The sequence below is a fragment of the Salmo salar genome, chromosome ssa13 (genome assembly GCF_905237065.1).
Source record: "Salmo salar chromosome ssa13, Ssal_v3.1, whole genome shotgun sequence".
In the NCBI taxonomy this organism is placed as follows: Eukaryota; Metazoa; Chordata; class Actinopteri; order Salmoniformes; family Salmonidae; genus Salmo; species Salmo salar.
The window spans coordinates 83,575,254-83,602,474 of record NC_059454.1 but is presented as its reverse complement, the minus strand read 5'-3'; the positions used below and the strand labels follow the sequence as shown (position 1 = coordinate 83,602,474).

The 27,221-nt window shown below is 42.0% G+C and overlaps 1 protein-coding gene across 3 annotated transcripts in view; it reads right to left on the bottom strand.

Annotated features, from left to right (window-relative positions):
• The window catches only part of LOC106567848 (glutamate receptor 3), a 116,830-nt gene that overhangs the window by 24,460 nt on the left and 65,149 nt on the right, over positions 1–27,221 (bottom strand). The gene's annotated exons all lie outside the window — the stretch shown is intronic.

Sequence of the window (27,221 nt, the reverse complement as noted above, 5' to 3'; positions counted from 1 at the left end):
GAATAATTTAATTTCTTAAATAATGTTCCTTAGATAATGTCTGATGTGTATATGAGTGTGTCTCTCTAACAGGGTCTGGGTGTGTGTTTGTGTGTGCGTGCGTGACTTTGTGTTCCTTTTGTATTAGCGTCAGTATGGAAAATAAGGTCAGGACTCAAGGCCCGCAGAAAAATTACCCTTTCATAACGCAGCTGCCTACTGAAACAAAAAGTGCTCTCTGTCATTTTCTGCTGTAGCTCAATCTGCCACAGGGTTGGAAAGACTTAATTAGGACCAAAACTGTTCTCTCCTAGTGAGAGTGGGCAGGCAGGCATGGACAATCAACGCTTGCTGTTGTGTTTACTCTAATGACCAGTCCAGGCTTAGTTAACGCATCAAGGTTACTCAGAGATACTGTACGTTACCATAGCTCTCATTCTTACTGCCTGGCAGAACAGAACAAAGCAGAACAGAAATGTGGTTTCATCATGGAGATACATACAGTACCATACTTAGGGGGTGGAGAGAGAGGCTTTTTTCTCTCTATTTTCACTGTCTTTTTAGACTTCCTCCCCCACAGTTTTGACAAGGATGCTCTCTATGTGTCAGCCACTGCAACATCCAGTGTTATGTAGGACAGTTTCACGCATTGTAGTTGAGAGAATGCCTATGAATTCCAATAACCAACATGTGGTAAATGTACAGTATGTTTCATTTTACCTTTGAATAACCTCCAATATGGATTGTAATTATTGTAAGAGTATCAAAGCAAGGAATCAAGGACATGCAATATGTTGTGTTGCATCGCTTAATCAATTCTCATATCTCCTCCACCTCCCTCAATGTCACTGAGGGATGTATTGTTAGATGTAACCAAGGAAACAAAGGAAACAGCGTAGGAATAGGACTGTTTTATCACATTTCAGGGCGTCTTCACAAATTACCCACAAGTCTCCATCTGTAATGGCATCCATCTGCACATTGTGACTGTCATTCAGACAGCATCCAGTCAGTCCTTTCCTTCACACCTCTACCTTTCAACCATCATCTGCTTAGTCCCTTTAATAGCTCCTAATTGTCTCTGGAGAGAGAACATTCTCAATCCTCCAAGGTTACAGCTCAGTCCCTCTCCCAATCCTCCCCATCATCTTGGCACTTTCCACTAAATCCTATTACCCTGGGAAGGTGTGCTCAACGATTTCATTATGTTTGACATTTTCCACCTCCACCAGTAACCCCCCCCAGATCCTGCCTGCCTGGGACCCCAAACTTCCCATTTCTCAGAGGGAGGATAGTTACGGAACTAGAAGGTCCCAGTGTGTGGGATAAGGCCATACTACTGGTAATAACACCTGTAATGACGTTCATAGCTCATTTCACTCTCATTTGAGAAAATACAGAGTGATACAGACAGGCTCCTTGACAGTGGGACACTGTCTCCAGTGAAGGATCTGATCTCCAGTGTTGGGGAGTAGTGAACTGCATGTAGTTGAACTAAATTAAAATCTAGGTAGTTCATTACTTTATTTGCCATGTAGCGGTGTAGCTAACTACTGGAACAACACACTACTTTTTTTGCAAAAACTTTATTTTTTGGCATCAGACTTGCCTAATTCTCACTTGAAATATTTTTTGTGTTTAATAGGCAAAATTACATTATGTTAACATGTGACCCCAAAGTTAACTGTTTTTGCAATTTACAGTCATTGACATTTCAGATTTACATATTAAACTTTTTCAGTAGTTTGAATGTAGTGAATTACTTTTTCAAAGTAACTTTATAATTAAGTAAACTATATTTTTCTGAAGGGTAGCTTTAGTCTAGCTTAACTTCTTCCAGTGTTAAGTACTTGGTAGCTTGGTAAACTCTCTTTTCAGAGTAGCTTCCCCAAAACTGCTGATCACACATGCAAAACCACCCGCTCCTCCGCCCCTCGTCATCCCATCCCTCCCAGGCAGAAAGCATGCATAATCAAAAAGTTCAATTAAAAAAGAAGAGGGAACAAAAAGCCCTTCATCTGGGATTCATGTGAGCGGGAAGGAGCCACGGCGGACAAAGTGTGACAACACAGCAAGCACTTAATGAAGCTGCAGCTCCTGGAGCCAGCGGCTAATTCTCTCCTCTGACAAGTCATGGAACGAACGGAACAGGACCACTGCATCCTGCCGTAAAACACAGGCTATTCGCTTATATGAGGGCCACTAAAGATTTGCCACTTGAAATTGTATTTTTGGCTCAAATATTGAAGTCTGTTTAATTCATCGTAATTAATGAGTAAGTTAATATTGCGCTGTGATCTGAAATGCAGAAAGCTGAAACATCTCTGTGGTCCACTGTGTGTTGGTTCTCTGTTGCAGAGACGTATGACTAGACTACGCAAATCCAATTTGAGTACTTAAGAGTCCTAAGCTAATCCGTCCCAGGGTGTGTATGTGTGTGTGTGTGCCCACACGCACACAAGTAGGGGGAGTTGAGGTATTTCAGTGACTCATACACATTACCATTCAAAGGAGTCCAGCTCCAATCTAGAGGACATAACTGTTGTATATGAAGACAGTATGCAGTATCCCCCTCCTGTGCCCTCAGAACAGCCTCAATTCATCAGGGCATGGACTCTACAAGGTGTTTGAAGCATTCCACAGGGACAAGTTGGCTGGATGTCCTTTGGGTGGTGGACCATTCTTGATACACACTGGAAAATTTTGAGCGTGAAAAATCCTGCAGCGTTAAAGTTTATAAAAGACACCCACCATGAGTGCCCACTACATTGGCCCAAGAAGGCCAATATAAAATAAAGAAAAACCCACACCAAACTTAAAGACAGGAGGCAAATCAAAAAGTGGAGCAAAATGAAAATTGAGAAGAACAGAAACAGGATTGTTTTTCTAGAAATCAAATAGGGAGTGCCAACGAAAGGTGTTAACCCCACACATCTCTCAAGAGAACTGGGCCAACCACTCTTAAATATCACTTGGGCCAGCACATGTGAAACACCTTCCCACTAACGAGATGATAAACCAGCACAGGTGTAACACATTCTGACTAACGAGGTGACACCAATCAGTGCGCACCACGTGCGAACGTGCTAGAGTACAACCTCGAAATATAAATGGGCAAACAAAAGCATGTAACAAGTTCTTGACACAAACCGGTGTGCCTAGCACCTACTACCATACCCCATTCAAAGGCACTTGAATATGTTGTCTTGCCCATTCACCCTCTGAATGGCACATACACAATCCATGTCTCAATTGTCTCAAGGCTGTCTCCTCCCCTTCATCTACACTGATTGAAGTAGATTTAACATGTGACATCAATAGGACCATAGCTTTTACCTGGTCAGTCTATGTCATGGAAAGAGCAGGTGTACTTAATGTTTTGTATACTCAGCGTATGTCTTGTTCTCTAGACCAGAAGTGGACTAAGATAAAAATAAAGCATGTGATGTGTGCATAATAAATATTTTTAGGATCCTAGCGCTCCAGTTTCCTGGTTCCCCTGGGATGATAATATTTCCAGCCTGCACCTAAAACAGACGGATGGGGACTTAGTGAGGTCATTCTCATTCCTCAGTCACATCAGTTCGCTTCCTGATCATAACCAGTCTCTGTTGTTCTCTTTCGGTCAGAGGCTAGGTGGGTCAGGCCATTGTGTTCCAGCCAAATAGAATGTCATTCTATTCTATTTCTATGGTTCCACCTCCCTAGACAGGATGGACAGCTCACCATTATCCACTTTGGGGGTGGAAAAACTCTTCAAAGGCATAGCAAAAAAGGAGAACTGTCAAAGAGTCTACTCCCTATCCAACTGTACACTGGGTGAGAGTGAGAGGGGAGCTCCAGTATCAACTGCATTGATTTACTATTATGTGGATTACAATTAATGAACATTTTTGAAGGGGTTGCAAAAAAAATTGTAAGGGAAAATCAAGTCTGAAATGTCAAAGTGGAATCGACAAACTGCAGATTGTATTGGGCAGACCAAAAAAAGCCGTAATTGAGAGGAGGGGAGGCTATGCTTGGTTTTTAATCAAATAAAACAAAAAATAATAATAATTCTGTGTTTCTAAATACGAAGTATACAGGCACCAAATGCACATTACGCTACTCGTTCCATGCACATACGGGCGCAGTGTGCATCACGGCTGGATAGGCTGCATTTCGGCTAAAACCAGCTTTTGGTTGGTCTTAAATATCCCTATCAGCACTGCATGAAATTAGCACTTTGGATCATGTTTTTAAGGACACACATCAAATATTTCCACCCCACCAATCTGAGCGCAAGCTAGCTGATATAAGACAGGTAAGATGCCAGTGCGGCAGTATTTACATACCGAAAATAACGTGTGTTTGCCGCCTTAACGCCAGCCGAAAATAGAGCCCTACAAGTTTAAAATGTCCGGCATTGCAGGACATCTCTCTCTCTCTCTCTCTCTCTCTCTCTCTCTCTCTCTCTCTCTCTCTCTCTCTCTCTCTCTCTCTCTCTCTCTCTCTCTCTCTCTCTCTCTCCTCTACATTCATTTAGACAGAGAATAATGTTCTCACATCTGTCACTCACCAGAGAAGAGGGAAAGAAGACTATTAAGGTTGGTGAGTGTATACTTCACTATTGCAAAGTCAATATTAAACAAATCACAGATTCATTTAAATTGACTTACTGAAATTCAGAAGACATGTCTCTCAGAGGATCGTGAATCAGGTATCTTCCCCCGGGCAGCTCTCAGTAAAAGTCTGGTCTGGGCGGATCCAGGTCGTCTTTTGTCAGATAGGAAATTCCCTAATGCTTTCCCACTAGGGAATGCGGCACCGGTGTCTCCCTCGCAGACCTTCACTGATCCTTTTTGTGATGCCAAATTGTTGTGGAAATCCTTACACAGGGACACTCGAAATCAATCTTAAATTAATCATTGTTTATTGTCAGCACGCTGGAGAGGTTCCAACAAACTTGATGCACCATAGTGAACGTCTGTTAGGAGCTCTAACGGGGCAGTCCCGTTTAGTTCCCTTATATACTGGTTACAGACACGTTACATAGGCATAGTTCATAGGGTTGCCTCCGGCATGTGTCTGGCACCGTCTCCTTTCTTAACTTATAGAACATGTTCCGGGCATTCTGCCAAATAGTCTAAAGGAGGTATGTCATGACCGCCCACCGTCATATCTTTGCCAGGCACAGGCAGGTACCAAGGATTGTTTATGACACCAAAGACAAGATGCACAAAGTAACATTTCCTTCACACCAGTTATAATTTTTAAATATACATCTACAAAAGCTAATTAGAAACAACAATGCGATTAATGACAATGTTAAAAGCTTCAATGAAAATCTATATGAATCAGAATTAAACAATAAAAAAACAGACAAAAAATTATCACTAAAAACCAAGATCACCCCAAAATAAATATTAGACATTGTTATAACATTCACACGGAGACAAGCACCAGAAATAGATGGCTTTCCCATAGAATTATATTTAACATTTTGGGACAAAGCAGCTTCCCTATTTACACAAATGACAACACACATCACTCAATTCAGTGCTTCCTAGTGTATCAAACAGTTATTTCAGTTATATTAAAACAAGGAAAGTCCCCTGCTGATTACAGACCAATAACTTTAATAATGTGTGACAATAAAATAAAAAAAGCTCAGAAGCAATAGAATGGCAAAAGTCTTACCAGACTTGTTACATATCAATCAAACATGGTTGATTAAAACTCCACGTACAAACAAATACAATAACATATTTCAGTTTAATACAATACGCAAAAAAAACAAGATATACATTTATCAATAATGGCTGTTGATGCCAAAAAGTTTTTTGACCGTCTTGAATGGCCTTTCTATTCAAAACTTTGGAAGCTTTCAACTTTCCAGCTGAAATAATAAATGTTATAAAACTATTATATAAATGTCCTAAATTATGAAATTGCTGATGATGACATTTCTTTAGAAAGGGGCACAAGACAGGGATGTCCTCTCTCCCCCCTCCTGTTTGCATTGGCAATTGAACCGCTTACAGAAATAATTTGACAGGACCGTATCAGTATTGGTAAACATGAATATAAACCAGAGCATGTGAGCGGAATTGAGCAATTGGAAATCGCCCTCATCGCTCATGGAGTGGTGCTTGGGCAGCGCTCAGGCACTCAGTGTCCATTCCAACCGCTCCGCTAAAAAACAAAAACTGACGCTCCAAATTCGCTCCATTCATTAAAATCCCAATATAAACAACACCCATCTATTTTTGTGACTACCTTGACCTACCATTGGTTTTGACGTATTGAAACCAAACCATATGGATTTAAATGAAAAGTGTTTGAATAAACATGAAAAGGTGAATTTAAGAAGCGCACATCATTTCAAATAGGCTACATGTAATATTAAACATCATATAAAAACTCTAAATAGGTCAGGAGCCAGACAGGGAGCCTAAGAAGGAACAAAAATTAATTATTTAGGCTATATTATTTATATTATTTCAAGGATATAGCCTGCAAAGAAATACATTGTGAAGCATTTGCGAGTGTGACAATAGGCTAGTAAGGACATAAAGGACTGAGCATCTAAACAACATTGTATTAAATCATTATAGTCTATACATTGTGCATATAGGCTGTGATTTACTGAGAATTAAATACAAATTAAATGAAAAATTACTTATTAGTGCCTTTGAATTCATTTTTAGAATAAATGTTTAGTTTTCCCAGTGTGTGGCTTCAGGGTCATGCGATGATGCCTGGAGAGCAGGCCAGCAGTGGAGAATATCCTCTCTACGCTTGCGGAGACACTGGGGATCCTAAACACCCTTTTGGCCACTCTTCCCAGGCTGGGCAGAGATCCAAAGTATTTTTTTTTTTTTTTCGATAGGGAGGCCCTTCTGGTTTTTAGGCAAATTAACCCAATCAAAGCGGAAAGCTTCTTGAACGTGGGAATATGCCAGGCCTATTGGGCCAAAATCAATTATGGCCTATTGGGCCAAAATCAATTATGGCTTACTGGGCCAAAATCAATTATGGCCTATTGGGCCAAAATCAATTATGGCTTACTGGGCCAAAATCAATTATGGCCTATTGTATAGATAACAGAACAAAAATGAACGGAACGTTTAATAGCATGTGCACATAGTAAGCGCGCCTGTGTGGTTTATCAGTTTCTTTATGAAAATATTTTGCGAACTCCATGACAGTAGCTAAAGCAAGGGGCTATAACAGCACACAAGTAGACAACAAATGCATGCTGGGCCGGGCCTGCCCTAAGGTCATGAAGTGAGCGCTACTTTAGTGCTACTGGAACGAAACTGGAGCAAGCGAGAAGACCAACGCTCCAGCCTCTGGGAATCTCGCTCCACGCTCCAGCCTCTGGGAATCTCGCTCCACGCTCCAGCCTCTGGGAATCTCGCTCCACGCTCCAGCCTCTGGGAATCTCGCTCCACGCTCCAGCCTCTGGGAATCTCGCGCCACGCTCCAGCCTCTGGGAATCTCGCGCCACGCTCCAGTCAAATTGGGCATGCTCCGCTCACATACTCTGATATAAACCAAAAATATTTGTTAAAAATATTTTCAGAATACTCTAAAATCTCAAGATATAACATGAACGTGGAAAAAAACGAAATAATGGCAATAGGAAAAATAAAATCAATAACATATGAGTGTGACGATCCCCCCACTCTGTCTGCCGAATTCTTTCTCTTTGCTCATGTTTTCCTTAATAGGATGTCAGTGGGCGGAGCCGAGAGGGTCGTCAGCGAAATGGGACGTAAGGGGGCCATTACGTTTTTTATATTGGTCAGGTATAACAGGAGATCATCTGCAAATATGTTTTGCTTATATCAGAGTATGTGAGCGGAGCATGCCCATTCCCGGGGATGAATACACCTTTCCCCCATACATTGAAGAGACTCTCTCCATGCAGACACACTGTTGTTTTTTATTCTGGCATTTTGGGTCTTCTTTGTGTGCACTTGTTTTGGCACCTCTCAACACCCCTCATTATCACCATCTTTGCACACATCCACTCACTACACTAGTGAATATACACACCATTGTTAATTGTATATAGTTTACTTTATTTAATAAATATGTTTGTTATTTCTTTATCTCCGCGTTGTCTCCCTCTTTGTTACGGGCTATGATCCAGTTCGTAACATGAGCTACAGCAATCCTTCAAGTGGACCACAAAAATAGCAAATACTTAGGATGTGTAATAAGTAACAACAAACATATAAAGATAACTTTATCAGATTACTTAACAATACGAAAGCAGATCTAATTAAATGGAACAATCTTCCCATAAATCTTACAGGTAGAATAAACCTCTTCAGAGTGGCATGGCTCCCGAAGTTTTTATATTATTCTCGGCAATAACAATTACCCCACCGAAGACATTCTTTAAAAAAGTATTCTCGGTCATAACAGACTTGATATGGGCAAATAAAACTCATAGAATAAAAAGTAATGTTTTATATCTTCCTAAGTGGTTTTAACCTTTCAGACTTGGAATTGTATCAACTCGCTACCCAAGCTTTCACTAGGGACACTAAAGAGAAACAATGGGAACATACTGAATATGTGCACGCTCATTCCCAGAACTTTTTCACATGTCTATTTTCAAAGGATAAAGCTAAGAACATTAACAACTGCATAGTTAAGAACACTATAACAATATGGAAGAAAATGAAACATATTCTACTAAAACCAATATCACTCCCTAAAAACACAACCCTCAGAATTCACCGATAAATTGAAGGCATAGAAACCGCAAAAGACTTGGTAATAGGAAATACATGTATTTCTATTACAGAATTAAAAAGCAATTTTGGACTGACCAATGTAGATATTTCCAAATGAAACAACATTTTGATTTGAAATCTTTTGGGCATCAGAGCAATCTTTGAGTCAGAAAAGGATCTTCATATGATAGGTAAGATATACAAAACCTTGCGAGAGCCTATCCAACTGACAATCTCTGACAAAAAAAAGAATAAACTATTGGATCCAAGTACTGATATTGGCACAAGACGGAAGGAATGTTGAAACATAGAGAATCACTGAAGACAGGGGAGCATGAACATCTACCATCTACCTCCCTGCATGATTTGTTCTCTTTGAATAAACCTATTTTCCCCCCTGATTTGCTTTGGGGTTTGTGTTATTGAAGAGTAACATCAACTGCTAACATTTGATGCCGTGACCAGAATGAATTGGTCTGAAAAACAACAAGAAGTAATAAAGTAATAAACTGTGTGTTGATCCAGAAGAAAGAGAGAAGGCTGAGTGCAACCCACTTCGGGAGTCAACCCTTAATCTCCTGATTGTTGGCATAATTGCTGGGTGAGTCTAGACCAATATAAATTTAAAAGAACCAAATCAGGTTAAAATGTGTGCATGCAATGAGTTATACGTATCTGTGATGTATAAGGGTTCAAGTCCTTTGTTTGCTCGGTTAGAGGTTTGAGTCCTCTGTTACAGGTTTGTTAAATCTCTGTTATAGGGGTTCAAGTCCTCTATTAAAAGGTTTGAGGCCTCTGTTTTTGTTTTGTGAAACCTTCTTGTTGCATTGAAGTGAGTTGCTAGTTGAGAAGCAATTTTTACACGTGTGGGGAATGTAAGCCTTGTGAGCAGCATTCAACAAGCTTTGAGGTGAACACAAGTTTTTATGGGTAACCAGGGTCAACAGAAACAATTTGTCTTCTAGGAGATAATAGAGGTTTAAGTCCTCAAAAGAGGTTATACACACACACACGCATGCACACACACACACACACACACACACACACACACACACACACACACACACACACACACACACACACACACACACACACACACACACACACATATATGGATGTATTTCAAGGCATACCTTCAAACTCAGCGCCTCTTTGCTTGACATGATGGGAAAATTAAAAGAAATCATCCAAGACCTCAGCAAAAAAATTGTAGACCTCCACAAGTCTGGTTCATCCTTGGGAGCAATTTCCAAACGCCTGAAGGTACCACGTCCATCTGTACAAACAATAGTACGCAAGTAGAAACACCATGGGACCACGCAGCCGTCATACCTCTCAGGAAGGAGACGTGTTCTGTCTCCTAGAGATGAACGTACTTTGGTGCGAAAGGTGAAAATCAATCCCAGAACAACAGCAAAGGACCTTGTGAAGATGCTGGAGGAAACAGGTACAAAAGTATCTACATCCACAGTAAAATGAGTCCTATGTCGACATCGCCTGAAAGGCTGCATAGCAAGGAAGAAGCCACTGCTCCAAAACCGCCATAAAAAAGCCAGACTACGGTTTGCAACTGCACACTTTTTGGAGAAATGTCCTCTGGTCTGATGAAACAAAAATAGAACTGTTTGGCTATAATGACCATCGTTATGTTTGGAGGAAAAAGGGAGAGGCTTGCAAGCCGAAGAACACCATCCTAACCGTGAAGCACGGGGGTGGCAGCATCATGTTGTGGGGGTGCTTTGCTGCAGGAGTGACTGGTGCTCTTCACAAAATAGATGGCATCATGAGGAAGGACAATTATGTGGATATATTGAAGCAACATCTCAAGACATCAGTCAGGAAGTTAAAGCTTGGTCGCAAATGGGTCTTCCAAACGGACAATGACCCCAAGCATACTTCCAAATTTGTGGCAAAATGGCTTAAGGACAACAAAGTCAAGGTATTGGAGTGGCCATCACAAAGCCCTGACCTCAATCCAATACAAAACGTGTGGGCAGAACTGAAAAAGCGTGAGCGAGCAAAGAGGCCTACAAACCTGACTCAGTTACACCAGCTCTGTCAGGAGGAATGGGCCAAAATTCCCCCAACCTACTGTGGGAAGCTTGTGGAAGGCTACCAGAAATGTTTGACCCAAGTTTAACAAATTAAAGGCAATGCTACCAAATACTAATTGAGTGTATGTAAACTTCTGACCCACTGGGAATGTGATAAAATAAATAAAAGCTGAAATAAATCATTCTCTCTACTATTATTCTGACATTTCACATTCTTAAAATAAAGTGGTGATCCTAACTGACCTAAGACAGGGAATTTTTACTAGGATTAAATGTCAGGAATTGTGAAAAACTGAGTTTAAATGTAGTTGACTAAGGTGTATGTAAACTTCCGACTTCAACTGTATGTCCTCAGTACACGGGCAAGAAGATGAGAGCAACAGGAGTGGGGGGGGGGGGCAGATATGAAACAAACCAAACCATTATACATTTCTATTGGTCCAATGAAGATTCATGCAGGGGTGTGGATAGGCTCATTTGAACAACCTATTTTAGGTCTTGATGTTATTATGCAACTTGACTCTACATTGAACATTTCTGAAGGGAAGGTGACATGGAAAATTAGACAACTGCAGGGATCTACAGTTCAGAACCATCCTATTTGGACTACGGAAAAAAATGGGTGTGGAACTTTGGATATGGAACCAGTGTGCTTGACAGGTGCTGCCCCACCTTGCACAAAACAATATCCCATTAGCAAAGAAGCTATGGCCAATACTAAAGTAGTGGAGGCTCCTAACATCATCATACAACATGGCACACCATGTAATCCAGCTACCTGATGCTTCCTCCAGATACCACATTACTTGAACACGACTGTTGTGAGTTGGTTTTGGATCAGCTCTCTGATGGGTTTATGAAGAATCTGTTGGGAAACCCAGAGTTTATCTTACACACAGACAGTTCAAGCATTGTGGAGGGGGGTGTGAGGAAGGCAGGCTGGGAAGTTACTACAATGGACAATGTGATAGTGACAGGCATGTTAACTGCAGGAACATCAGCACAGGTGGCGGAATTGGTGGCTTTGACAGAAGCATGTAAACAAGCTGAAAGAAAAACAGCAAATATCTACAGACTTGAGGTATGCCTTTGGTGTTACTCATGATTTTGGAAAAATATGGAAAAACAGAGGATTCATGACATCACTGGGAGCTCCTCTGAAGAATGGACCAGAGGTGATGGCTCTACTGAATGCTCTCCAGTTAGCTGGACAAGTTGCAATTTTGAAAATGAAAGCACATGGAAAAATCTTTACAGATGAGAGTAAAGGTAATGATCTGGCTGACAGAGCTGCCAAGGCGGCTGCCAAGAGAACACCTCAGGCACCTAAACTGATTAAGAAATACACCTCAGATGCATTGCCTACGGTATTATGTAGTATACGGGCAACACATAACAAAATCACAGGATTGAGTCCGTTTGAGGTCGTCACAGGTCAACCCATGTCACTACCAGGCATGTTAGATTTGAGAAAAGCAGACGTTCACTTTATGAGTGACACAATGCTTAACTACTGCATACAACTCTCTAATGCAGTATGGGAAGCAGACAGACAAGTAAAAGAGGCGTGGGGAATAACTTCTGAGGGGGGACATGACGTAGTACCAGGACAGTGGGTGATGGTAAAAAAAGATGTAACAGAGACATGAGGGCCAAAATGGTTAGGTCCTTGTCAAGTTTAGCTCATAACAAGGTCAGCAGGGAAAATCACAATGGATACATGTCACTCATTGCAAGGTTGTCCATGTTGATGACAAAGCGAAGCCTGGAGAACAAAGAACTGATTGATTAGCAATCTCGGGTGAAGAAGCATAGTAAGATGATCAGAACCTGATAAGCTTCTATGTTGTACACCACAGTCATCATATTAGGGATATCTAGCCAACTTTTTCCTGAAAATCGGGACATGCTTACTTAGGGAAATCTATGTGAAATATCAATTTCTCTTGAAACCAGGACATGTTACTCTCACTTTTTTGTTTCCTTCGTTACAGGTTATGATAATCTACCATCTGAAGCTGCAGCACTATCCCTTGACTGTACCTGAAACGATACAAGATCCCCGGTGAAGTGTTCATTACAGAAGTCCTTATCAACCAGTGGAACGGAAGAAGAATTCCTCACTACCAGCAGACTGTCAGAACATCATTTTTAATAGTTATCTATGTGGGACTGATAACAGTGTGGAATTACCTTGCCAATAGGACGATTGAATATTATTGTCTTGAATATTATTGTTTGTGTGAGTTTCCTCCTAATACAGGATGTGGTAGGAATCGTAAGGGACATCACTTTGTTTGAAATCTATTTCTTAATGTAACAGCAAGTACAATATGCCCTTTGTGTGTTATAGAAATGCAAGGTGTTTAATGTGAATGATTTTATGCTTACTGCTAATGATTTTTATACTGTCTATTTTTTCATGTTTTTTATTGTTTTCTAAAAATAACTTTTTAAGTATATTTCTTTTTTAAATGGTCTAGGGGGGAGTGTAAAAATATTTTAAAGATAATACACAACGCAGAGGACGAGAGGTCAATAGAGTACTAACGATCAATGGAAATAGTGTTTTTTCTCTAATATCAATGGGTCAGAGAAATTTCAGTCCGGGACTCATAGCTACATGGCAAGTTCTCATTGGTCCAAATTGTTTATACATTGAACCTGAAATAGGATACTTGTTATTTGGCTATTGGCCCAGTTTTATTCCAAGGAATTCTAATTGGTCAACCACAGGCTAGGGCTGGGTTATAAAACTGCATCCTGTCCCTTTGTTCTGTGGGGAGAATCACAGGAGAGAATCACTGAAGTGAATCACAGGAGAGAATCACTGAAGTGAATCACAGGAGAGAATCACTGAGGACAGGGGAGCATGAACATCTACCATCTACCTCCCTGCATGATTTGTTCTCTTTGAATAAACCTATTTTCCCCCCTGATTTGCTTTGGGGTTTGTGTTATTGAAGAGTAACATCAACTGCTAACACTATACAGTGCATTCGGAAAGTATTCAGACCCCTTGACTTTTTCCATGTTGTTACGTTACAGCCTTATTCTAAAATTGATTAAATAAATGTTTTTCCTCATCAATCTACAAACAATACCCCATAATGACAAGGCAAAAAAAGGTTTTTAGAAATGTTAGCAAATGTATTACAAGTAAAAAACAGAAATACCTTATTTACAGTATTCATACCCTTTGCTATGAGACTCGAAATTGAGCTCAGGTGCATCCTGTTTCCATTGATCATCCTTGAGATGTTTCAACAACTTGATTGGAGTCCACCTGTGGTAAATGCAATTGATTGGACATGATTTGGAAAGGCACACCTGTCTATATAAGGTCTCACAGTTGACAGTGCATGTCAGAGCAAAAACCAAGCCATGAGGTTGAAGGAATTGTCCGTAGAGCTCTGAGACAGGATTGTGTCGAGGCACAGATCTGGGGAAGGGTACCAAAAAATCTGCAGCATTGAAGGTCCCCAAGTCCTTTGTGGCAACAGTTTGAGAAAGGCCCTTTCTTGTTCAGCATGACAATGCCCCTCGTGCACAAAGTGAGGTCCATGTAGAAATGGTTTGTCGAGATCAGTGTAGAAGAACTTGACTGGCCTGCACAGAGCCCTGACCTCAACTCCATTGAACACCTTTGGGAAGAATTGGAACGCCGACTTCGAGCTAGACCTAATCGCCCCAACATCACTGCCCGACCTCACTAATGCTCTTGTGGCTAAATGTAAGCAAGTCCCCGCAGCAATGTTCCAACACCTAGTGGAAAGCCTTCCCAGGGACCAACTCAATTTTAATGCCCATGATTTTGGAATGACATGTTCAACGAGCAGGTGTCCACATATTTTTGGTCATGTAGTGTAACTAATTAAATTACAATTAACTAAAATGTACGCTTAATCCAGTATAAAGTAATGTATAGAATTTATTATACAACAGATAAAATTCACAAATTCTACAGCACAATGGCAGAGTGATGTCTTAAGTGTAAAACTAACAATTACTCAATAATCCTGCCTTCTGGGAATGCTGTGAAGTCCAAAAGTTATGGGTGGAATTAGAAAGTTGGCTGTCAGAAGTATTACTATTTACTTTTAATCTGTCTGTCTGCCAAATTTAAAGACATGGCATATGAGGGTGCAGTGAGCTACCCAATGGGGTGGACGAATCTTTTCTTGTCTATCCTCTTGAAAAAAAACGTTTACTTAAAAACTGAAAATCAACCAATCCTCCATCGTTAACACAATGGAAAGGTAAAATGCTTTATTATCTAACTGTTGAAAGTGCATGGGCGAAGGAGAGAAACAAAATGGTGCAGTTTGAGGTCATGTGGTGGAGAGTGATACGGGCGCTGGAGATGGGGGTATTAGCAGTTGGGTCTGGGCAAACTTTAGGTCAGGTGACGGGACACTTGAACATTGTGAGAATTTTGTGCAACTTCCTGCACGCGGTAAAAAAAAAAAAAAAAACATACAATAAATAAATGAAGTAGTTGGCCGACGGCCAGCATGCGCGCAGGATTTGGTTCTGGGTGATGAGATTAGACACACTAACATTGACATTCAGATTCATTCTTGAGTATAAAATGTAAAAATTTTTTTTTGGAGATGACCAAAATAATCAGATTACTTTCAGTTACTTTTGGATTATTTAGGCATTAGAAGAAGACAAAAAGGATCCATCAAATTCATTTGGCGTGTCATCATAGTGGTCTCTGAGAAACTTAAACTTGCGTCTTTTTTCAATTCTGAATTGAATGTAATGGAGGAAACAGAAAGGTGTCGTGTATTTTTTTACGCAAACATAATATCTGAATTTAAAAGTAAGCCAGTTGTTCAAAAGTATCTGAAATCTGATTTCAATATTTTTGCTGGTAACATAACCAATTACAGTTCGTTTTTTTGTAATCAGATTACATGTAACGGATTACATGTAATCCGTTACTCCCAAACCTGAATGTGGTGATGTATTCCTCTGCAGTAAGAGTTATAAAACAGCCCGTCAGTATGTTTGGGAGAGAGAGGGCTTTCTGTCTGCCCTGCCCATTGTGTAAGAAAGCACAGTTATCTTCATTTCCTCTCCTATCTTGGTTGCGCTGTGCTGGGCTGTGCTGTGCTGGGCTGTGCTGTGCTGCTGCAGGACCATTAGCCTAAGTATTCCTTGGGGAATCTATTCTAATTAAGCAGACTGGAGCCGCGGCTCTGTGCAGGGCTCCATCTATACCCCGGTGTCTTCCAAAAGATTTGGCTCCCTTTAAAAGCATTCCCCCTGACAGAGCCTTGTCTTTGTTGATGCCGTATAAGAGTCATTTGTCATCCGACTCCTCAGAATGGAAACTGGCCTCCTTAGGATTCAACCCTTCCCTTTCCTCCTCCACTTAAACATCTGTGTAAAACAACTGAGCAGGAAAAGGTCCAATTAAAATGTGTACTAATGATAGTAATAGTAGTACTAATAGTAATACTGCTGCACCACCTCTAAAACTACAGTACTACTACAAAGACAGCGTATCATGTCATACCTTTTAAATTGATATCTATGTAAAACAAACCATTTAGCAATACAGTAATTCACACGCAGAGTCAGGTTCCCTCTACAAGCTCCCATTTCCCCTTCCAGCATAATCCAGCTCATCCACCCCCCTCTCCTCTGTGGGAGTGGAATTCCAATCCACCAGTGGGCATTATACCACTTCTGCTATTCCATCAACCAGCACAGAGCACTGCACAGCAGAGGGGAGCTGGATGCATGGTTCCATTCCCACAAGCATTCTATTCTCTCTCCATCCACTCTCGTCTCTAGTCTCCACACACTACCTCTCTCTTTTTTTCTCCTGTGGTAAACTGGGCCCGTCACTTGATCATTTATGAGCAGGTTGTGGGAGTGAGGTCTCTCCAAAGGCCCATCCATTCATGCCTGGGCCTATTCTTTACAGAGGAGATGAGCAGGTTGATACCTTTAAGATGGTGAGAGCCTGCAGGGCAGGGCAAGCTCCCAGACCCCACAAATCAACACATACAGAGCCTCAGGCCAGCACACACTCTGGTCTGTCTTGCACCAAACTACCTCACTGTGAGAAATGATAACGAGTAACGACTATATGATTGAATAGGAGGAGACACTGTGCTAGACATGCGTTTTGAATGACAAGTCATTGGGTTCATATTAGGAGAGAAAGACAGGGAGTCCTCCACTCTGTGCATCTCTCTCAGATATTGTGCCTTCAGTACTGCACACTACTCGAGGAATACAATCCAAAATGGGTGTTTGTTTCTGGAGGATTCTCCCCATCCCATCCGGCCCAGTGTATCGCTGAGTGATCTTGCATGTGTTCAGGCTCCTGCCTGCCTTTGTGTGAAATCTTCCTTCAGGCTAGGAGGCTAGGGCTATTTTTAGCAGGCTGATTGTATGCTGTTATGGGACAGCGTGTCCTACTTACACTGGGAGCTGCTGATATTAAAGTGTTGATGTGACGACCCACATAATGAATCGTCCTTGAGAGACCCAGACGTGTCCTGCCAGTCTCAAACACCAAAGCCACCGCTGTGTCTGTTAAGTGACTTCAAATGGCTTCAACATTCACACTGGGGCTGTGGGTGTCAGGGCTTGGAAAGCAGAGATATCACACTTATAATAAATGTCAAGATTTCAACCTCTCACATCAGTCAAGAGGACAGATATAAACCTCCTGACCTGAATGAGAAAGTAATATTCTGTCACTTTCAGATACATCCTTCCATCATGGTCAGAACCAAGTGGCAATAAACACAAATCTGTCTGAAAGGTCACAGTAAAACTCTTTAGCACAATCACAATGAAGGATCACCATAATGAAGAATAGCTGCTCTTTCCATGACATAGTCTGACCAGGTGAATGCTATGATCCCTTATTGATGCCACTTGTTAAATCCCCTTCAATCAGTGTAAAGGAAGCGGGGGAGACAGATTAAAGAAGGATTTTTAAGCCTTGAGACAATTGAGACATGGATTGTGTATGTGTGCCATTCAGAGGGTGAATGGGCAAGACAAAATATTATAAGTGCCTTTGAATGGGGTATGGTAGTAGCTGCCATGCGCATTGGTTTGTGTTAAGAACTGTAATGGTTCTGGGGTTTTCATGCTCAACAGTTTCCTGTGTGTATCACGAATGGTCCACCATCCAAAGGACATCCAGCCAACTTGACACAACTGTGGGAAGCAATGGAGTCAACATGGGCCAGCATCAATGTTCCCTCTAAACTGTGCACGTGGGCGGCCGCGCACTTCCTCCAGGACTGCCGCCCAGAAGAAATGCCATGCCGCGCAGAGACGCATGAGATTGAAATTCACTGAAGTCGTCCCATTATTTTGCACTATATAGATCAACGTTTTTCTGTGATCGAATCAACATTATATCACCTCATTTTCAATGCAACAAACCAAAACAAATCTAACTTTGCAAGATTAAGTCCGTGATTTTGTTGTAACAGAGCCAGAGCACAACAGAATAGAATTCTATTGTCGGGAGTAGCTCACAAGCGGTCTTTCAATCAGTAGCTAGTGCACTTTTCAGATCAGTTCAGATCAGAGCGCAGAGTGTGCGTGTGCACATTTGTTTATATTCTTTGCTAGTTAGCAAGTTATTAGCCCAGTTATAGATAAGTATAGGCCAGCAATGGGGAGTTACTGCTTCCTACAAGAGCACAAAACGTGTAGGCTACATTTCAAGCTGTCTTTGAAAATCCTGTCAGGTAAAAAGCTTATATCTTAATTAAAGGGGCAGTGTTGTATTTTGAGACAGGCTTGAACATGCAAATAAGCCAATAGGCAGAGGGGTAGCCTACACTGTCTAATTCTCTGTATGGTAATACAAATGTATTTCACTTTGTAAAGTGGCTTCTTGCATCATACAACACAATACAATGCAATTTACAGTCAGCTTTTTGGCCCATGTTGTAAAAAATCATTCATTCATGTCAAGCCCTTCATAGTGTAAAAATGTTTTTAAAAGTCTCATTGAATGTAGGCCTGCACTGAACACCACATAGACTATATCACAGAAATCCAGAGCTATTTCCATGTGAAAATGTTATGGGATTCACTGCCATTGGTTTTGTTGGTAGGCCTACAGTGCATTCGGAAAGTATTCAGACCCCTTGACTTTTTCCAAATTCTTTCGGTTACAGCCTTATTCTAAAATGTATTAAACAGTTTTTTTCCCTCATCAATCTACATACAATACACAATACTGAAAAAGCAAAAACAGGTTTTTAGACATTTTTGCTATAATATATATATTAAAAAAAACTGAAATATCACAATTTGCATAAGTATTCAGACCCTTTACTCGGTACTTTGTTGAAGCAACTTTGGCAGTGATTACAACCTAGAGTCTTCATGGGTATGACGCTACAAGTTTGGCACACCTGTATTTGGGGAGTTTCACCCATTCTTCTCTGCAGATCTTCTCAAGCTCTGTCAGGTTGGATGGGGAGCGTTGCTGCACAGATATTTTCAGGTCTCTCCAAAGATGTTTGATTGGGTTCAAGTTCAGGCTCTGGTTGGGCCACTCAAGGACATTCAGAGACTTGTCCTGAAGCCACTCATGCATTGTCTTGGCTGTGTGCTTAGGGTCGTTGTCCTGTTAGAAGGTGAACCGTAGCCCCAGTCTGAGGTCCTGAGCGCTCTGGAGCAGGTTTTCATCAAGGATCTCTCTGTATTTTGCTCCGTTCATCTTTGCTCCATCCATGCCCCATGACTAGTCTCCCAGTCCCTGCCGCTGAAAAACATTAATGTTGCTGCCACCACCATGCATCACTGTAGGGATGGTGCCAGGTTTCCTCCAGATGTGATGCTTGGCATTCAGGCCAAATAGTTCTATCTTGGTTTCATCAGACCAGAGAATCTTGGTTCTCATGGTCTTAGAGTCCTTTAGGTGCCTTTTACTGAGGAATGGCTTCTGTCTGGTCACTCTACCATAAAGGCCTGATTGTTGGAGTGCTGCAGAGATGGTTGTCCTTCTGGAAGGTTCTCCCCTCCACAGAGGAACTCTAGAGCTCTGTCAGAGTGACCATCGGGTTCTTGGTCACCTCCCTGACCAAGGCCCTTCTCCCCGATTGCTCAGTTTGGCCGGGAAGCCAGCTCTAGGAAGAATCTTGGTGGTTCCAAACGTCTTCCATTTAAGAATGATGGAGGCCACTGTGTTCTTGGGGACCTTCAATGCTGAAGATTTTTTTTTGGTACCCTTCTCCAGATCTGTGCCTCGACACAATCCTGTCCTGGAGCTCTAAGGACAATTCCATCGACCTCATGGCTTGGTTTTTGCTCTGACATGCACTGTCAACTGTGGGACCTTATATAGACAGGTGTATGCCTTTCCAAATCATGTCCAGTCAATTGAATTTACCACAGGTGGACTCCAAATAAATTGTAGAAACATCTCAAGGATAATCAACGGAAACAGGATGCACCTGAGCTCAATTTCGAGTCTCATAGCAAAGGGTCTGAATACTTATGTAAATCATATTTTTTTCTAAAAATCTGTTTTCGCTATGTCATTATGGGGTATTGTGTGTAGATTGCTGAGATTTGTTTTATTTAATCCATTTTAGAATAAGGCTGAAATGTAACAAAATGTGGAAAAAGTCAAGGGGTCTGAATACTTTCCGAAGGCACTGTACATTATGCTCAAATAGCCACAATAGCCTATTGGCAACTGTCTAAAACTGTAATGGTACAGCCTCAGTGTTGACTGTAACCGCGTGCAGGAAGTTGCACAAAATTCTCACAATGTTCAAGTGTCCCGTCACCTGACCTAAAGTTTACTCAATGCCCCCCAAAAATGTGAAGTAACATTGGCCAGCATCCCTGTGGAATGCTTTCGATACCTTGTAGAGTCCATGCCCCGACGAATTGAGGCTGTTCTGAGGGCAAAACTCAATATTAGGAAGGTGTTTGGACACAGATATACACACACACACCATTTTAAACCCTGTAGGCTTGTGTATTTGTGTAAAAAATAGAGGAAACATAACATGGGTGAAACAAACAGTGTAGTTATGAGGAGTGTTTCCTGTGTGGATTGAAGGTCCTGGGAGTCAGTCGGTCAGTCCCATTCCTTTGAGCCCTCTGCCCTGGTGGCACTCCATCTCATTAGAGAGCTCTGTGACATTTTAGAGAAAACCCTACAACACCGCTGACTAAAGAACTGTGGCATTACTTCAATTTCAATTGTCAGATAGAATAGAAGAAAAAGGGCCATTACTTACGTCACTACTCAGGGGATTTCGCCAACAAATCCATTCAGTTTGAAAAACCTTATAGGAAACATGTTTTATGAAAAAAAACTAAAGCGCTAGATAATTTATTTAGTTATAATCTATGAGTTGGGAATCACATCGCTAATTAATCAAACTCTATATATCAGATGAAATGTCATCCTGAGTATAACAAACACAAAGCTAAACAACTGGTATAAAATGATATTGTTAACAATAAGATTAGTGAACCCATTCCAAGCTTGTGCAAGCAGACATAAACAAATCTAAATCAACAGTAATGTGCTATTCAGTGGCTGATCACCTAGGAAACAGGATGAGAGAGGAACCATGGTTAATAGTAGCTGTTATTCCTCAGTGAAAATGTAGCCTAGGAGCCAACCTCAAACCGCGGCTAGATCAACAATAAGATCCAACAACAAGTACGGGTCCCGTGTGGCTCAGTTGGTAGCGCATGGTGTTTGCAACGCCAGGGGGGTGGGTTCGATTCCCACGGGGGACCAGTATGAAAACATTTTATGAAATGTATGCATTCACTACTGTAAGTCGCTCTGGATAAGAGCGTCTGCTAAATGACTAAAATGTTAATTTATTTTTGTTATGTTGCACCATAACCCCCTTAAAGAGAGAATGTTCCCTCTGTTTGTGGTGTGTGAGGTTATTATGAGGCGCCAAGAGTTTCAGCTATACTTACTGCCCAGTTAAATGTCTTAGAGAGTAATGGAGAAGCCCTGTTAAATGTCTTAGAGGGTAATGGAGAAGCCCTGTTAATTAAATGTCTTAAAGGGTAATGGAGAAGCCCTGTTAAATGTCTTAGAGGGTAATGGAGAAGCCCTGTTAAATGTCTTAGAGGGTAATGGAGAAGCCCTGTTAAATGTCTTAAAGGGTAATGGAGAAGCCCTGTTAAATCTTGGAGGGTAATGGAGAAGCCCTGTTAAATGTCTTAGAGGGTAATGGAGAAGCCCTGTTAAATGTCTTAAAGGGTAATTGAGAAGCCCTGTTAAATGTCTTAGAGGGTAATGGAGAAGCCCTGTTAAATGTCTTAGAGGGTAATGGAGAAGCCCTGTTAAATGTCTTAGAGGGTAATGGAGAAGCCCTGTTAAATGTCTTAAAGGGTAATGGAGAAGCCCTGTTAAATGTCTTAGAGGGTAATGGAGAAGGAATAAGAAGTACAAAGCTGGAGAAGCCAGGATAGATCTCTACTAATGGAGATGGTACTTTCAGAGGTATTGAAGGAATGGAGGCAGACTGAATGGCAGACTGAGGCTCATAAAAGGCTTCTTTGAAGGGATGGAACCCTGACAGAGATCTATGTGGGTGAATCAGACTCTCTCGAAGAAGGTCCTCTTAGTATTTGAAAACAAACAAGGGCACGGCCAAACTTTTAATCATCTTTTGTAGAATGAAGATTACTACTACAAAATATTCCATTCATGCACACACATAAAGGACAACTAAATAAGTGATTTTTAAACCTCAGAACCACAGCTCATTAATTGTGCGTGTGTGCGTGAGTGCGTGTGATAATTATATTTTTTCCACAGGTATAAAAGTATAAATGGGGTACTGAACCCTGGTTGTTGATTCATTCAGTTGATAGACATCAACTGACTGGTCCGATTCACACACACCAATATAACCGAACTTGGGTACTCTACAGCTCATAACCAAAAATCGGTCATTCTGCCCCTGAGCAAGTGCCGAAGACGTGGATGTCGATTATGGCAGCCCCCCGCACCTCTCTGATTCAGAGGGGTTTGGTTAAAGACACATTCCAGTTGAAGGCATTCTGTTGTACTAATCTAAGTGTAGTTCAACGAATCCCCTAAGCTTCTGCAGTAGCGAATGAGTCTTAAAGGGCCAATGCAGCCGTTTGTATCTCAATTTCAAATCATTTCTGGGTAACAATGAAGTACCTTATTGTGATTGTTTTCAATTAAAATGGTCAAAAAGAAACAAAATAGCTTATTAGCAAATAGCAATTTCTCAAGCAGGAATTTAGCTACAGTAGGAATGTCAAGGAGTTGGGAGGGGAATACTGAAAACGAACTGTTATTGGCTGAGAGGTTGGTCTATTAACTAATTTACCGCCTAGTGATGTCACCAGGCAGGCCAAAACTCCATCCCACCAAAACAGGCAGAAATGTCATGCAGACTTTTCAAACAGCTCCTACACTAAAAGGGCATTATCATAATTTTCACAGTATTATTCCAACCTCATAGAGTGGAAATACAGTATATGAGGTTGGAATAATAATTGTTTTAACTGTCAAGGTCAAAACATATTGATTCAATGGTTGTGACGATGAGGAGAGGTCTGTCCGTGATAAAAAGATGCTCTGCTTTTTTAACACCACACTCTTGATTATTGTCAAGTCATATGGTCAAGTGCTGCAAAGAAGGACCTAGTTAAGCTGCAGCTGGCCCAGAACAGAGCTGCATGTTTTGCTTGTCATTGTAAACCATAACACTTAGGCTTCAACTTCCAGTTTATACAGTCATGGCCAAAAGTTTTGAGAATGACACAAATATTAATTTCCACAAAGTTTGCTGCTACGCTACAGTGTCTTTAGATATTTTTGTCAGATGTTACTATGGAATACTGAAGTATAATTACAAGAATTTCATAAGTGTCAAAGGCTTTTATTGACAATTACATGAAGTTGATGCAAAGAGTCAATATTTGCAGTGTTGACCCTTCTTTTTCAAGACCTCTACAATCCGCCCTGGCATGCTGTCAATTAACTTCTGGGCAACATTCTGACTGATGGCAGCCCATTCCTGCATAATCAATACTTGGGACTTTGTCAGAATTTGTGGGTTTTTGTTTGTCCACCTGCCTCTTGAGGATTGACCACAAGTTCTCAATGGGATTAAGGTCTGGGGAATTTCCTGGCCATGGACCCAAAATATCGATGTTTTGTTCCCTGAGCCACTTAGTTATCACTTTTGCCTTATGGCAAGGTGCTCCATCATGCTGAAAAAGGCATTGTTCGTCACTAAACTGTTCCTGGATGGTTGGGAGAAGTTGCTCTCGGAGGATGTGTTGGTACCATTCTTTATTCATGGCTGTGTTCTTGGGCAAAATTGTGAGTGAGCCCACTCCCTTGGCTGAGAAGCAACCCCACACATGAATGGTCTCAGGATGCTTTACTGTTGGCATGACACAGGACTGATGATAGCGCTCACCTTGTCTTCTCCGGACAAGCCTTTTTCGGATGCCCCAAAAAATCGGAAAGGGGATTCATCAGAGAAAATGACTTTACCCCAGTCCTCAGCAGTCCAACCCCTGTACCTTTTGCAGAATATCAGTCTGTCCCTGATGTTTTCCCGGAGAGAATTGGCTTCTTTGCTGCCCTTCTTGACACCAGGCCATCCTCCAAAAGTCTTCGCCTCACTGTGTGTGCAGATGCACTCACACCTGCCTGCTGCCATTCCTGAGCAAGCTCTGTACTGGTGGTGCCCCGATCCCACAGCTGAATCAACTTTAGGAGACGGTCCTGGCGCTTGCTGGACTTTCTTGGGCGCCCTGAAGCCTTCTTCACAACAATTGAACCACTCTCCTTGAAGTTCTTGATGATCCGATAAATCGTTGATTTAGGTGCAATCTTACTGACACCAATATCCTTGCCTGTGAAGCCCTTTTTGTGCAAAGCAATGACGACGGCATGTGTTTCCTTGCAGGTAACCATGGCTGACAGAGGAAGAATAATGATTCCAAGCACCACCCTCCTTTTGAAGCTTCCAGTCTGTTATTCGAACTCAATCAGCATGACAGAGTGATCTCCAGCCTTGTCCTCGTCAACACTCACACCTGTGTTAACGAGAGAATCACTGACATGATGTCAGCTGGTCCTTTTGTGGCAGGGCTGAAATGCAGTGGAAATGTTTTTGGGGGATTCAGTTCATTTGCATGGCAAAGAGGGACTTTGCAATTAATTGCAATTCATCTGATCACTCTTCATAACATTCTGGAGTATATGCAAATTGCCATCATACAAACTGAGGCAGCAGACTTTGTGAAAATTAATATTTGTGTCATTCTCAAAACTTTTGGCCACGACTGTACATATACTGCTCAAAAAAATAAAGGGAACACTTAAACAACACATCCTAGATCTGAATGAAAGAAATAATCTTATTAAATACTTTTTTCTTTACATAGTTGAATGTGCTGATAACAAAATCACACAAAAATAATCAATGGAAATCCAATTTATCAACCCATGGAGGTCTGGATTTGGAGTCACACTCAAAATTAAAGTGGAAAACCACACTACAAGCTGATCCTGCTGGAGGTCATTTTGCCTGCTGGAGGTCATTTTGCAGGGCTCTGGCAGTGCTTCTCCTGCTCCTCCTTGCACAAAGGCGGAGGTAGTGGTCCTGCTGCTGGGTTGTTGCCCTCCTACGGCCTCCTCCACGTCTCCTGATGTACTGGCCTGTCTCCTGGTAGCGCCTCCATGCTCTGGACACTACGCTGACAGACACAGCAAACCTTCTTGCCACAGCTCGCTTTGATGTGCCATCCGGGATGAGCTGCACTGCCTGAGCCACTTGTGTGGGTTGTAGACTCCGTCTCATGCTACCACTAGAGTGAAAGCACCGCCAGCATTCAAAAGTGACCAAAACATCAGCCAGGAAGCATAGGAACTGAGAAGTGGTCTGTGGTCCCCACCTGCAGAACCACTCCTTTATTGGGGGTGTCTTGCTAATTGCCTATAATTTCCACCTGTTGTCTATTCCATTTGCACAACAGCATGTGAAATGTATTGTCAATCAGTGTTGCTTCCTAAGTGGACAGTTTGATTTCACAGAAGTGTGATTGACTTGGAGTTACATTGTGTTGTTTAAGTGTTCCCTTTATTTTTTTGAGCAGTGTACTATACACATTTTACAAACACAATCTACACTGCTCAAAAAATAAAGGGAACACTAAAATAACACATCCTAGATCTGAATGAATGAAATAATCTTATTAAATACTTTTTTCTTTACATAGTTGAATGTGCTGACAACAAAATCACACAAAAAGAATCAATGGAAATCCAATTTATCAACCCATGGAGGTCTGGATTTGGAGTCACACTCAAAATTAAAGTGGAAAACCACACTACAGGCTGATCCAACTTTGATGTAATGTCCTTAAACAAGTCAAAATGAGGCTCAGAAGTGTGTGTGGCCTCCACGTGCCTGTATGACCTCCCTACAACGCCTGGGCATGCTCCTGATGAGGTGGCGGATGGTCTCCTGAGTGATCTCCTCCCAGAACTGGACTACAGCATCCGCCAACTCCTGGACAGTCTGTGGTGCAACGTGGCGTTGGTGGATGGAGCGAGACATGATGTCCCAGATGTGCTCAATTGGATTCAGGTCTGGGGAACAGGCGGCCCAGTCCATAGCATCAATGCCTTCCTCTTGCAGGAACTGCTGACACACTCCAGCCACATGAGGTCTAGCATTGTCTTGCATTAGGAGGAACCCAGGGCCAACCACACCAGCATATGGTCTCACAAGGGGTCTGAGGATCTCATCTCGGTACCTAATGGCAGTCAGGCTACCTCTGGCGAGCACATGGAGGGCTGTGCGGCCCCCCAAAGAAATGCCACCCCACACCATGACTGACCCACCGCCAAACCGGTCATGCTGGAGGATGTTGCAGGCAGCAGAACGTTCTCCACGGCGTCTCCAGACTCTGTCACGTCTGTCACGTGCTCAGTGTGAACCTGCTTTCATCTGTGAAGAGCACAGGGCGCCAGTGGCGAATTTGCCAATCTTGGTGTTCTCTGGCAAATGCCAAACGTCCTGCACGGTGTTGGGCTGTAAGCACAACCCCCACCTGTGGACGTCGGGCCCTCATACCACCCTCATGGAGTCTGTTTCAGACCGTTTGAGCAGACACATGCACATTTGTGGCCTGCTGGAGGTCATTTTGCAGGGCTCTGGCAGTGCTTCTCCTGCTCCTCCTTGCACAAAGGCGGAGGTAGCGGTCCTGCTGCTGGGTTGTTGCCCTCCTACGGCCTCCTCCACGTCTCCTGATGTACTGGCCTGTCTCCTGGTAGCGCCTCCATGCTCTGGACACTACGCTGACAGACACAGAAAACCTTCTTGCCACAGCTCGCATTGACGTGCCATCCTGGATGAGCTGCACTACCTGAGCCACTTGTGTGGGTTGTAGACTCCGTCTCATGCTACCA